This window comes from Triticum dicoccoides, chromosome 6A (genome assembly GCF_002162155.2).
Source record: "Triticum dicoccoides isolate Atlit2015 ecotype Zavitan chromosome 6A, WEW_v2.0, whole genome shotgun sequence".
Lineage (NCBI taxonomy): Eukaryota > Viridiplantae > Streptophyta > Magnoliopsida > Poales > Poaceae > Triticum > Triticum dicoccoides.
In genome coordinates, this window is record NC_041390.1 from 124,966,928 (window position 1) to 124,979,550 (window position 12,623).

Below are 12,623 nucleotides of genomic sequence, written 5' to 3' on the forward strand. Positions count from 1 at the left end.
GAGTAATTGGATTGCAGCTAAGCCCCCGAGTGGGAGGATCGCTCACCACTCGGTAGGATTTTTATAACTTAAGCGAGTACTTGGACTGCAGCTAAGCCCCCGAGTGGGAGGCTAGCTCACCACTCGGTAGGATTTTTTTTAAAACTTAGGCGAGTACTTGGACTGCAGCTAAGCCCCCGAGTGGGAGGCTGGCTCACCACTTGGTAGGATTTTTTAAAAACTTAGGCGAGTACTTGGACTGCAGCTAAGCCCTCGAGTGGGAGGCTGGCTCACCATTCGGTAGGATTTTTTAAAAACTTAGGCGAGTACTTGGACTGCTGCTAAGCCCCCGAGTGGGAGGCTGGCTCACTACTCGGTAGGATTTTCTAAAACTTAGGTGAAACGGATTCGCAGCTAAGCCCCCGAGTGGGAGGCTAGCTCACCACTCGGTAGGATTTTTTAAAACTTAGGCGAAACGGATTCGCAGCTAAGCCCCCGAGTGGGAGGCTGGCTAACCACTCGATGGGATTTTTTTTAAAATTTAGGCGAAATGGATTCGCTGCTAAGCCACCCACTAGGGGGGTTCTCACGTAAACAAAAGTAACAACAATCACTGGGAAAATTATAACACTTTTGTCTTTTGATAAACAAACTACAGAGGTATCTCTTATTACATCTCATCCGAGTGAGTACTTAAGTATAAAAGGGGCAGAGCAGCTCCGCATTCCAGGCTCGTGGCTCATCAATCTGGTGATCGACATTGTAAAGATGGTATGCTCCATTGTGGAGAACTCTGGTGACGATGAAAGGACCTTCCCAAGTATGAGCGAGCTTGTGTGGTTTTTGTTCATCCACTTGGAGGACGAAACTCCTTCTTGGAAGGCTCGACTCTTCACATTTCTGGCATGGAATCGACGCAAGTCCTGTTGATAGATGGTCGATCGGATCATGGCCATCTCTCTTTCCTCTTCTAGGAGGTCGACTGAGTCCTGCCGGGCTTGTTCTGCTTCATCTTCAGAGTAGAGCTCGACTCGGGGTGCATTGTGAAGCAAGTCACTCGGCAAAACTGCTTCAGCTCCATAGACCAGAAAGAATGGGGTTCGTCCAGTCGACCGATTCGTGGTGGTCCTCAATCCCCAAAGAACTGACGGAAGTTCGTCGACCCATGCGCCTGCTGCATGCTTGAGATCACGCATTAGTCAAGGTTTTAGTCCTTTGAGAATTAGACCATTAGCTCTTTTTGCTTGTCCATTCGACTGGGGGTGAGCGACTGACGCGTAGTTGACTCATGTGCCCTGAGAGGCGCAAAAAGCTCTGAACTTGTCGGAATCGAAGTTTGACCCATTGTCAGTGATGATGCTATGTGGCACTCCATATCTGAATATCAACTCTCTAATAAAGTTGATAGCGGTGCAGGCATCAAGATTCTTGATAGGTTTAGCTTCAATCCATTTAGTGAATTTGTCGACTGCCACCAGCACATGGGTGAAGCTGCTCCTCCCAGTTCTTAGTGGTCCAACCATATCCAATCCCCAAACAGCGAAGGGCCAGACGAGTGGAATGGTCTTCAAGGCTGAGGCAGGTTTGTGCGACATATTGGAATAGAACTGACATCCTTCACATTTGTCGACTATCTCCTTCGCCATCTCATTTGCTTTTGGCCATTAAAATCCCGCTCGGTATGCTTTAGCCACGATGGTCCGAGAGGACGCATGATGGCCATAGGTCCCCGAGTGGATATCATCAAGAATTATTTGACCTTCTTCTGGCGTTATACATTTTTGACCAACTCAAGTCGCGCTTTCCCTGTACAATTGTCCCTTTATCACAGTGAAGGCCTTAGATCAACAGACAATCTGTCGAGCCTCTTCTTCATTCTCTGGGAGTTATTTCCTTAGGATGTACGCGATGTACGGAACTGTCCAGTCGAGAGTGATGACCAAAACTTCCATGATCAGGTCGACCACTGCTGGAACCTCAACTTTAGTCAGATCCGTGGCACTTTTTGGTTGCGGGACTTCTTCGGTGAAAGGATCCTCTTGAACTGATGGTGTGTGGATGTGTTCCAGAAACACATTGCTGGGAATGGCTTCTCTCTTGGAACCTATTTTTGCTAACTCATCAGCTGCTTGATTTTTCAGTCGGGGTATATGATGCAGCTCTAACCCCATGAATTTCTTCTCTAGCTTTCTCACTGCATTGCAATAACCGGTCATGGCTGGACTTCTGAAGTCCCACTCCTTCATCACTTGATTCACCACCAAATCTGAGTCGCCTTAGACCCTGAGGCGACGGACGCCGAGTGAAATGGCCATGCGCAACCCATACAAAAGTGCTTCATATTCTGCTTCGTTATTGGAGGAATCAAAGTGGATTTGGAGAACATATCTGAGCTTATCTCCCCGGGGGAAACCAATACTACCCCAGCACCGGAACCATTCAGCATCTTAGAACCGTCGAAGAACATGGTCCAGTGCTCCGAGTAAACTTGAGTCGGCAGTTGCTGTTCAATCCACTCGGCGACGAAATCTGCAATTGCTTGGGACTTGATAGCTTTCTTTGCCTCAAACTTGATATCTAGGGGAAGGAGTTCAATCGCCCATTTTGCCACTCGACCAGTTGCATCTCTGTTGTGCAGAATCTCTGACAATGGAGCGTCGCTGACGACTGTAATGAAATGGTCAGAGCAGTAATGTGCAACCTTCTTCGTGGTGATTTAAATCCCATATACAAGCTTCTGATAATGAGGATATCTTTGCTTTGATGGGGTCAAAACTTCAGAAACATAATATACCGGGCGCTGAACTTTAAAGGTTTTTCCTTCTTCTTCCCGCTCGACCGTAAGTACTGAACTGACGACTTGTCCCGTGGCTGCAATGTAAAGTAGCAAAGGCTCTTTGCTGATTGGGGCAGCAAGCACCGGCTGGGTGGAGAGCAGGGCTTTTAGCTCTGCAAACACTGCATCAGCTTCGGGAGTCCACTCGAACTTGTCTGACTTCTTCATCAGTCAGTAAAGAGGCAATGCCTTTTCACCGAGACGAGAAATGAATCAACTTAAAGCTGCCAAGCAACCAGTAAGCTTCTGGACATCGTGCACGCGCACAGGGCGCTTCATTCGGAGTATAGTACCAACTTTTTCTGGGTTGGCGTCGATTCCTCGTTCGGAAACGAGAAAACCGAGTAACTTTCCGCCAGGAACTCCGAATGTGCACTTTGATGGGTTAAGCTTGATATCATACCTCCTGAGGTTGGCAAATGTCTCAGCAAGGTCAGTCAGCAGGTCGGAACCTTTCCGTGACTTGACCACAATATCATCCATGTATGCTTCCACATTCCGACTGATTTGAGTGAGCAAACACTTCTGAATCATCCTCATGAACGTGGCTCCGGCATTTTTGAGGCCGAATGGCATGGTAACATAATAGAAGCACCCGAATGGAGTGATGAAAGCTGTTTTGATCTCGTCGGGACCATACAGACGGATCTGATGGTAACCGGAATAGGGATCTCAAAAAGACAGGCGCTCGCATCCCGCAGTCGAGTCGACTATCTGGTCGATGAGGGGGAGAGGAAAATGATCTTTCGGGCAGGCCCGATTGATATGTTTGAAGTCAATGCACATGCGAAGTGACTTGTCCTTCTTGGGGACCATGACAACTTTGGCGAGCCACTCGGAGTGGTAAATCTCTCGGATAAACTCTACTGCTAAGAGCCGAGCCACCTCCTCGCCGATGGCCTTTCCCTTCTGGACGGCGGACCGTCGAAGATGTTCCTTGACCGGTTTCACTTTTGAGTCGACTCGTAGACGGTGCTCAGCCAGCCCTCTGGGAACACCCGGCATGTCAGAAGGCTTCCATGCGAAGATGTCCCAGTTCTCACGGAGGAACTGGATGAGCGCTTCTTCCTATTTGGAGTCGAGTGTCGTAGAGATATGAGTCGGAGCAGCACTGGGGTCGGTCGGGTGAATATGAATCGGCTTCATCTCACCGGATGACTGAAACGCTGATTCCGTAGCGGGCTTCTTGGCTCGCAACAAATCACTCGGGTCTGTAGTTTTCTGGTATTCCTGCAGCTCTACCACTGCCATCTGAGCATCAGCGATCTTTGAGCCTTTCTCAAAGCACTCTTCCGCTTTCTTCCGATTGCCGGTAATAGTGATCACACCTCTGGGACCAGGCATCTTCAGTTTGAGGTACACGTAACATGGTCGAGCCATGAATCGTGCATAAGCTGGCCTGCCCAGAATAGCGTGATAAGCGCTCTGGAAGTCCACAACTTCAAACGTCAACTTTTCTTTGCGGTAATTTTTGGAATCACCGAAAACCACATCAAGAGCAAGTTGGTCGAGTGACTCAGCCTTCTTTCCAGGAATGACTCCATGGAAGCTCATGTTGCTGGTACTGAGTCTGGACATCGGAATGCCCATCCCTTTCAACGTCTCTGCATACAGTATATTCAGGCCACTACCTGCATCCATCAAAACCTTGGCCAGTCGAGTGCCTTCAACAATTGGGTCGACCACCAAAGCTTGCCTTCCCGGGGTGGCTATGTGCCTTGGGTGATCGGACTGGTCGAATGTGATGGCAGTCTGAGACCATTTCAAATAACTGGGAGTCACCGGGGCGACCATATTCACTTCTCGGTTGATAACTTTCAATCGACTTTTGATTTCAACATCGGCAAAAATCATCAGGGTAGAATTGACCTGGGGATACCCATCATCACTATCTTCCTTGTCCTCAACTTTGTCCGACTCCTTTTCCTTATCTTTGGGTTGTTTCCCTTGGAACTGCTGGATCAAGAGCCGGCACTATCGAGTGGTATGCTTCGGATAAATGAGTTTACCCTCTTCATCTTTCTTTGTGTGAATGTGACATGGAAGATCCAACACATAATTTCCGTCTTGGTCTTTCACCTTCTTGGGGTTCCAAGGCCCTTTGGGCTTCCCCTTGAACTTTCCTTGTATCACGGCCAAGGCTTCTCCAGGAGCAGCTGGCTCGGCTTTCCGCTTCTGCTTCCGGCTGGAGTTCCCTCCTCCGGTTTCGTGGGCGACTGACTTGTGCTTGCCACTCCGGAGCCGATCCTCTTCTTCACCATTGGCATACTTGGTGGCAATCTCCATCATTCGACTTAGAGACATGTCTCCAGTTCGATCGAATTTCAGGTTCAGTTCTCTGTACTTAACGCCTTCCCTGAAGGCACAGACTGCTTGGTGATCAGATATGTTCTCTACTTTGTGATGCAATGTAATCCATCTCTGGATGTAGGCCCTCAAAGTTTCATTCGGCTTCTGCACGCAAGATTGCAGCTTTGTCAACCCTGCTGGTCGCTTGCAAGTTCCTTCAAATGTTCTGACAAACACTCGGGCAAGATCTTCCCAAGTGTAAATGCTGCTGGGCGCTAACTGATTCAGCCATGCTCTGGCCGAGCCTTCCAACATAAGAGGCAGGTGTTTCATTGCCACTTCATCGTTACCGCCGCCAATCTGAACAGCCACTCGGTAATCCTCAAGCCAAGTATCAGGCTTGGACTCACCAGTGAACTTACTGACTCCAGTCGCCAACCTGAAGTTGGGAGGAATCACCGCAGCTCTGATGGATCTACTGAAGCACTCCGGTCCTGAGACGTGTACTCTGCTGCTGGTGGGTACATCTCTGTCTCGACCTTCTCGGTGGGCTCTGTTCCTGTCGACCAAACCCTGAACGAGAACGGATCTCGCATCAAAGCCTGGCTCCCTGGGGTCGACTGGAATCCTTCGCCCAACACTGTGAGGGCGTCTGTCATCCTGCTGTCGAGGCACGTACGATCCACTCCTCGGGGGAGGGGTGGGTACTCGACGTCGATCATCCCGACCGAGTCGGTGATCATACTGCTCACGGTTCCTGTTCTGATCGCACCGGTCTCCACGTCCCTCACGCCTCGGTGGCGATCTTGGGCTGTGGGCCGACTGGACTGTATCTGCAGCGACGGATCTGCTATGGATCCTATTTCACGACTGTGACATAGCTGAATTCTGATCTCCTACTGCCCGGAGCAATGATCTGATCTGCAACAAGCCTCTGCCAGCCTCTGACTGAGAAGGCTGAATCGACTTTTCTATACGGGCTGCAGCTGCTAAATTCTGAAGCGGTGTTCGATATACCTGAGTCGGTGGCGGAAAGAGTTGACGTCGACTGGATGTTGGAATCCGTTGTCGCGCACGCTCGTCAAGTGCTCGCTGTAGGTTCTCCAGTCGAGTGCCCTCAGCCAAGTTGGCCAAGCGCGCGTCCTCTAAGGCACGGGTCTCGGGGGTTTCTCCAACGATAGGAGTGTGCAGCGCATCCATGTTCCGGCGGCGAAGTTCTTCTCTCTGTAGTGAAGTAAGGGGCTCGGGGAGATACTCTTCATGAGTATGCGACGGACCGCCCCCGCCGTCGCCTCCGTCGGTGCGGGGAAAGCCGGGAGGACTGCGTGGTTCATCGACCATCAGAACCGCTACCGCCGGATCACTGTTGTCGCACTCGGATGCAGTCTCTGCGGAGCCAGTCGAACAGGCCGTAGAGAGATTCATCGGGCTCGATTGCCGCGACTTGGGGGTGGCTGACTGGCGAGCCACCGTGTGTCTCACCAACCGCTGAAGTCTCGACCGACCGGAGCGCTTGCGCCAGTGGGAAACAGGGAGGGAGGACGACACAGGGGCCGGCCGATACTGGGTCGACGGTTGCCGCAAGAGGACGCCGCGAACGCACGCGTGAAAGTGCGTTGCCCCACGGACGGGGAGCACGTCGACGTCGAGAGGAGCCTCCTGAAGCCAAGCGGAGTCGTCGGCGATGAACGTGAGCACGCCGAGACGGATCTCGCAGCCCTCCACCAAAACTCTGCCCGAAACCATGATGAAGGGGATCGGAAAAATCGCAACTTCTCCAACAAGTCGCTAGGACACCTGCCCCACGGTGGGCGCCAACTGTCGTGGTTCTAAGTCTGACAGTAGACTATGGGGGTAGGAATGGAGAGGCAAGATCCTAGCTATGGAGGAGTTGTACACACAAGGTTTACGAGTTCGGGCCCTTTTCGGAGGAATTAACAGCCCTACGTCTCGGAGCCCGGAGGCGGTCGACTGGATTATACATGTGTGAGTTACAGGGGGTGCGAACCCTTGTCCCGGAAGAGGGAGGTGGCTTATATAGAGTACACCAGGACCCCAGCTCCCCTCCGTTACGCAGGGTTCAATATACATTAAGAGGAGGTGTTATAGGTAACACCTGTATTAAGGTGCTACAAATGAGCATCAAGTATGCGAATGAATACTTGACCGTTGCTGCGCAGAGTGGCTTTAGGTCTTCTGATATGTCGAGTGGTTTGGTGGTCGAGTGACCTGAGTAAGAGAGGTCTCTGAGTGATTGATAGGTCGAGTGGACTTCGCTTCGACACCTTTGTTGGTCCTCTGCTTCTGACTCTTGAACTCCTTAGTTCTTAGGACAAGACTTTAGGTGGGGCATATAGGTCAGGCCTATTACCCTACCCTAGGTCTGTGTCTACATCAGGTACTTGGTATGTCTTGACTTGTGAGTAGATCTCCCTAGCAACAATGCTAGAAATCCTTCTTGCTACCTCTTGAACACTGTGTTGGTTTTCCCTTAAAGAGGAAAGGGTAATGCAGCAAAGTAGCATAAGTATTTCCCTCAGTTTTTGAGAACCAAGGTATCAATGCAGTAGGAGACTACACGCAAGTCCCTCGTACCTGCACAAACAAATAAGAACCTCACAACCAACGCGATAAAGGGGATGTTAATTCCTTCACGGTCACTTACGAGAGTGAGATCTGATAGAGATAATAATAAGATAAATATTTTTGGTATTTTTATGATATAGATTGGAATATAAAGATTGGAAAATAAACGGCGACGAAAATAGCTAGTTAACAGGAGATTAATATAATAGAGAATATACCCGGGGGCATAGGTTTCATGATACGTCTCCGTCGTATCTATAATTTTTGATTGTTCCATGCCAATATTCTACAACTTTCATATACTTTTGGTAACTTTTATACTATTTTTTGGGACTAACATATTGATCCAGTGCCCAGTGTCGGTTCCTGTTTGTTGCATGTTTTTTATTTCGTAGAAAATCCATATCAAACGGAGTCCAAATGGAATAAAAACGGATGGAGAATATTTTTGGAATATTGGTGAGATATGGGAAGAAACTCAACGCGAGACGGTGCCCGAGGGAGCCACGAGGCAGGGGGCATGCTTGCCCTCTTGGGCGCGCCCCTGAGCCTCGTGGGCCCCCCGTAAGGAGGTTACAGCTCTTCTTTGGCCGCAAGAAAGCTAATTTTCAGGGGGGGCAATCGGGGCGAAGGTTTCAATCCAATCGGAGTTACGGATCTCCGGATATATAAGAAACAGTGAAAGAGTAGAATCCCAGAACGCAAAAACAGAGAGAGACAGAGAGACAGATCCAATCTTGGAGGGGCTCTCGCCCCTCCCATGCCATGGAGACCATGGACCAGAGGGGAAACCCTTCTCCCATCTAGAGAGAAGGTCAAGGAAGAAGAAGAAGGAGGGGGGCTCTCTCCCCCTCGCTTCCTGTGGTGTCGGAATGCCGCCGGGGGCCATCATCATCACCGCAATCTACACGAACACCTCTACCATCTTCACCAACATCCCCATCACCTTCCCCCCTCTATCTACAGCGGTCCACTCTCCCGCAACCTGATGTACCCTCTATTTGAACATGGTGCTTTATGCTTCATATTATTATCCAATAATGTGTTGTCATCCTATGATGTCTGAGTAGATTTTCGTTGTCCTATCGATGGTTGATGAATTGCTATGATTGATTTAATTTGCTTGTGGTTATGTTGTTGTCTTTTGGTGCCCATCATATGAGCGCGCGCGTGGATCACACCATAGGGTTAGTTGTATGTTGATAGGACTATGTATTGGAGGGCAAGAGTGACAAAAACTTCAACCTAGCATAGAAATTGATGCATACAGGATTGAAGGGGGACCAATATATCTTAATGCTATGGTTGGGTTTTACCTTAATGAATGTTAGTAGTTGCGGATGCTTGCTAATAGTTCCAAACATAAGTGCATAGAATTCCAAGTCGGGGATGACATGCTAGAAGTGGCCTCTCCCACATAAAACTTGCTATCGGTCTAGTAGCGTAGTCAATTGCTTAGGGACAATTACGCGACTCCTACCACCACTTTTCCACACTCGCTATACTAACTTTATTGCTTCTTTATCTAAACATCCCCTAGCTTTTATTTACGTGCTCTTTATTATCTTGCAAACCTATCCAAAAACACCTACAAAGTACTTCTTGTTCCATACTTGTTTTAGGTAAAGCGAACGTCAAGCGTGCGTAGAGTTGTATCGGTGGTCGATAGAACTTGAGGGAATATTTGTTCTACCTTTAGCTCCTCATTGGGTTCGACACTCTTACTTATCGAAAGAGGCTACAATTGATCCCCTATACTTGTGGGTTATCAAGACCTTTTTCTGGCGCCGTTGCCGGGGAGTCATAGCGTGGGGTGAATATTCTCGTGTGTACTTGTTTGCTTTATCACTAAGTAATTTTTATTTGCTGTTCTAAGTTGTTCTCTATCTTTAGTTATGGATATGGAACACGAAATACCAAAAAAATTAGGTTTACTTGCTACTCATGGATATGGGGAACCTCCTAAAACCCTCGATGATGGTTATGTGAAAAATATTATGTACTAGTTTGATAATCCTGAGAAAACCCCATTCAATTTTTTGGACTATAAACAGTAGGGCAAAAAACCCCACTGCAATTTTTATAGATAACCAGGCAAGGTCCAGCAGTACAAGAACAACAGAAAAGAACTACAAGGGCTTAAGAAGATCCCCTAAGGAAACAGAAAGAAAGAAGAAGAAGAAGAAGAAGAAGAAGAAGCTATGAAAGACTAAGGGAAAGGCTAGGACTAAGGCTAAACCTAAAAAAACTAGGCAGGGAGAAGGTGCCAAAACATAGTAAAAAGCTATCCTTGGAGAGCCAGCCATGAGTTGAAATGGTTAGCATGCTTTGGCCTCATCCTGTGCTTTAGTAACTTCAGCTCCATCAAGAATATGTTTTCCATCCTTGGAAGGTGGGATTGATATGTTCGAAGATCTTGTTGTTTCTGGAAATCCAGATAGCCCAAGAGGTGAGTATAATTATGTCCATGAAGAAAAGTAAACCTAGTTTTTCTTTAATGTCCTGAAATGCCTCAAGAACAGACAAATTTGGAGATCTGGTGGGGCAGATGTGATCCCAACATCTCTCAGCAAATGAGCATCCCCAGAACAAATGATACAAAGTTTCCTCCTGTTGGCACCCCCACTCACCTCCTGGCAACTTGTCCTCATTGTAGTGCATTTCCCAAATTAAGTTCACCCATGGAATGTCATGTCTGTTGTAGAACTTGTGTAGGTTTTTCATAAGCAGTGCCTTGTTATGTGTGAAGATATCCATGACACCTAGCCCTCCCTGGCACTTTGGTCTGCAGACAGTGGTCCATTTTACTAAAGTTGGTCTATATTCTTCCATATCTGGTCCTCTCCACAAGCAATGCCTGAAGTATTTCAAGATTTGTTGTTTAATAGTGACTGGAACATCCAAGCAACTCATAAAGAAAATTGTGAGAGATGTCAGGACTGATATAACCATTAACAATCTACCTGCATAGGTCATGAATGTTGCAATACCAGCTAATCTTTTTGCAATCCTGTTGAAGAGTGGTAAACACTGCTCCACTGTTGGTTTGTGAAGTCCTAAAGGAAGGCCAAGGTATGTGAATGGGAAGTGTCCCAACTGGCAATTAAGAGTTCCAGCATAAATTTGAGCCCTCTCTCCCTGGATATTAATAGGTACCATGATAGACTTCTGGTAGTTTACCTTTAAGCCAGTGGCAGATGCAAAAGTGTTCAGAAGGGCCTTAAGATAGATGACCTGTCTAGAATCAGCTTGCATTATTAACAGGGTGTCATCTGCATACTGGAAAATTTGAAAGTCAGCGTTGGAGTTTATTTGCAGAGGTGCATGAAGGAGGTCCATTCCCATTGCTTTATTGATTACGGATTGAAGCAGGTCTGCAGCTATAACAAACAATAGTGGGGAAAGAGGATCTCCTTGTGGAACTCCCCTTCTACAGTAAATCTTCTTACCAGGCACTCCATTCAGCATTACAGTAGTTGAAGCAGAATTAAAAATCATTTGTATCCATGAGATCCACTTATTTCCAAAACCTTTAGCTCTAAGAATATCTATAATTGCTTGGTGCTCAATGGAATCAAAAGCTTTTTCAAAGTCTAGTTTCAGCACAAGCAACTCTTCCCTGGATTTGTAACATTGGTGTATGTATTCATAGGACCACCCCAAATAGTACTGGATAACCCTGTCCTTAAGAAATCCATATTGGTTAATGTGAATCATTTGCAAAATAACTTTTTGCAATCTATTTTCCAATAACTTGGTGATGATCTTGAGCACCCCATTAAGCAAGGAAATGAGTCTAAAATCACTAGGGGTCAGAGGGGCAGAATTCTTGGGGATGAGTGTGATATATGAGGAGTTGATGCTCTTAAGAGAAATATTCCCTTCATGGAAGGCATGCACCAAGTTTCTTACATCAGCTCCAATAATGTCCCAGCATGCTTTTATAAATTCATTGTTGAAACCATCTGGCCCAGGGGATTTGTCTGAAGGCAAGTCCTTAACCACATTGTTTATTTCCTCATCTGAGAAAGGCTGTTCAATTTCCTTGAAAATATCTGGGTTGATCTGGTTGGCAAGAAGGTCTTCCAAATCAAAATGCATTATATGTCCCTCAGATTTTCCTAATCTCTGCTTAAAGGCTTCCCAAAGTAAGCCAGCCTTTCCATCATGATCAGTGATTTCAATTTGATCCTCATTAAGGAGCATAGCAATCTTATTATGTCTATAATTAATGGAGGCTCTTGTGTGAAAAAACTTTGTATTTTCATCCCCAAATTTTACTCCTTTTACTTTTCATCTTTGTTTCCAATAAATCTTCTGGTTCTTCAAAATAGTCAGCAGTTGATCTTTGAGGAAGGCCCTATAATTCCACTCCATGGTATCCAGTGGTCTAAATTCCTCAAAGAAATCAAAGAGAGAAATGCATTCATTGATATCAGCAATCTACTTCTTAAGACAACTCAGATTCTTTGACCATAATTTTAGGGCCCTCCTTAGATTTTTAAACTTAGCATTGATCAATTTTGCAGGATTATTGTAGCCCACAGGAATATCCCAAGCAGCTTTGACTATATCTTTAAAAGAGTTGTGCTTCAACCAGTAATTCTCAAATCTAAACACTTTTGCTTTTGGAATAGAAGTTCCCACTTTAATCAAACAAGGCAAGTGGTCAGAAATAGGTCTTGAAAGTGGAAGGGCCATGGAATCTGGGTATGAAATCATCTAGGAAGCAGAAGTGAAGAACCAGTCAACTTTTTCAAGCAAACCTAAGTTACTGATAGCTTCATTAAAGAGGAGAATTTGATTGACATCTCCCCTGGTTTGTTCCTGTCACTAGGAGATCTGATGAAATTGAAGTCACCCATCACTATCCAGTCCACATCAGGGGGCATTTGGATGTTACTAAACCATTGGAGAAATTCAGCTTTGTCTT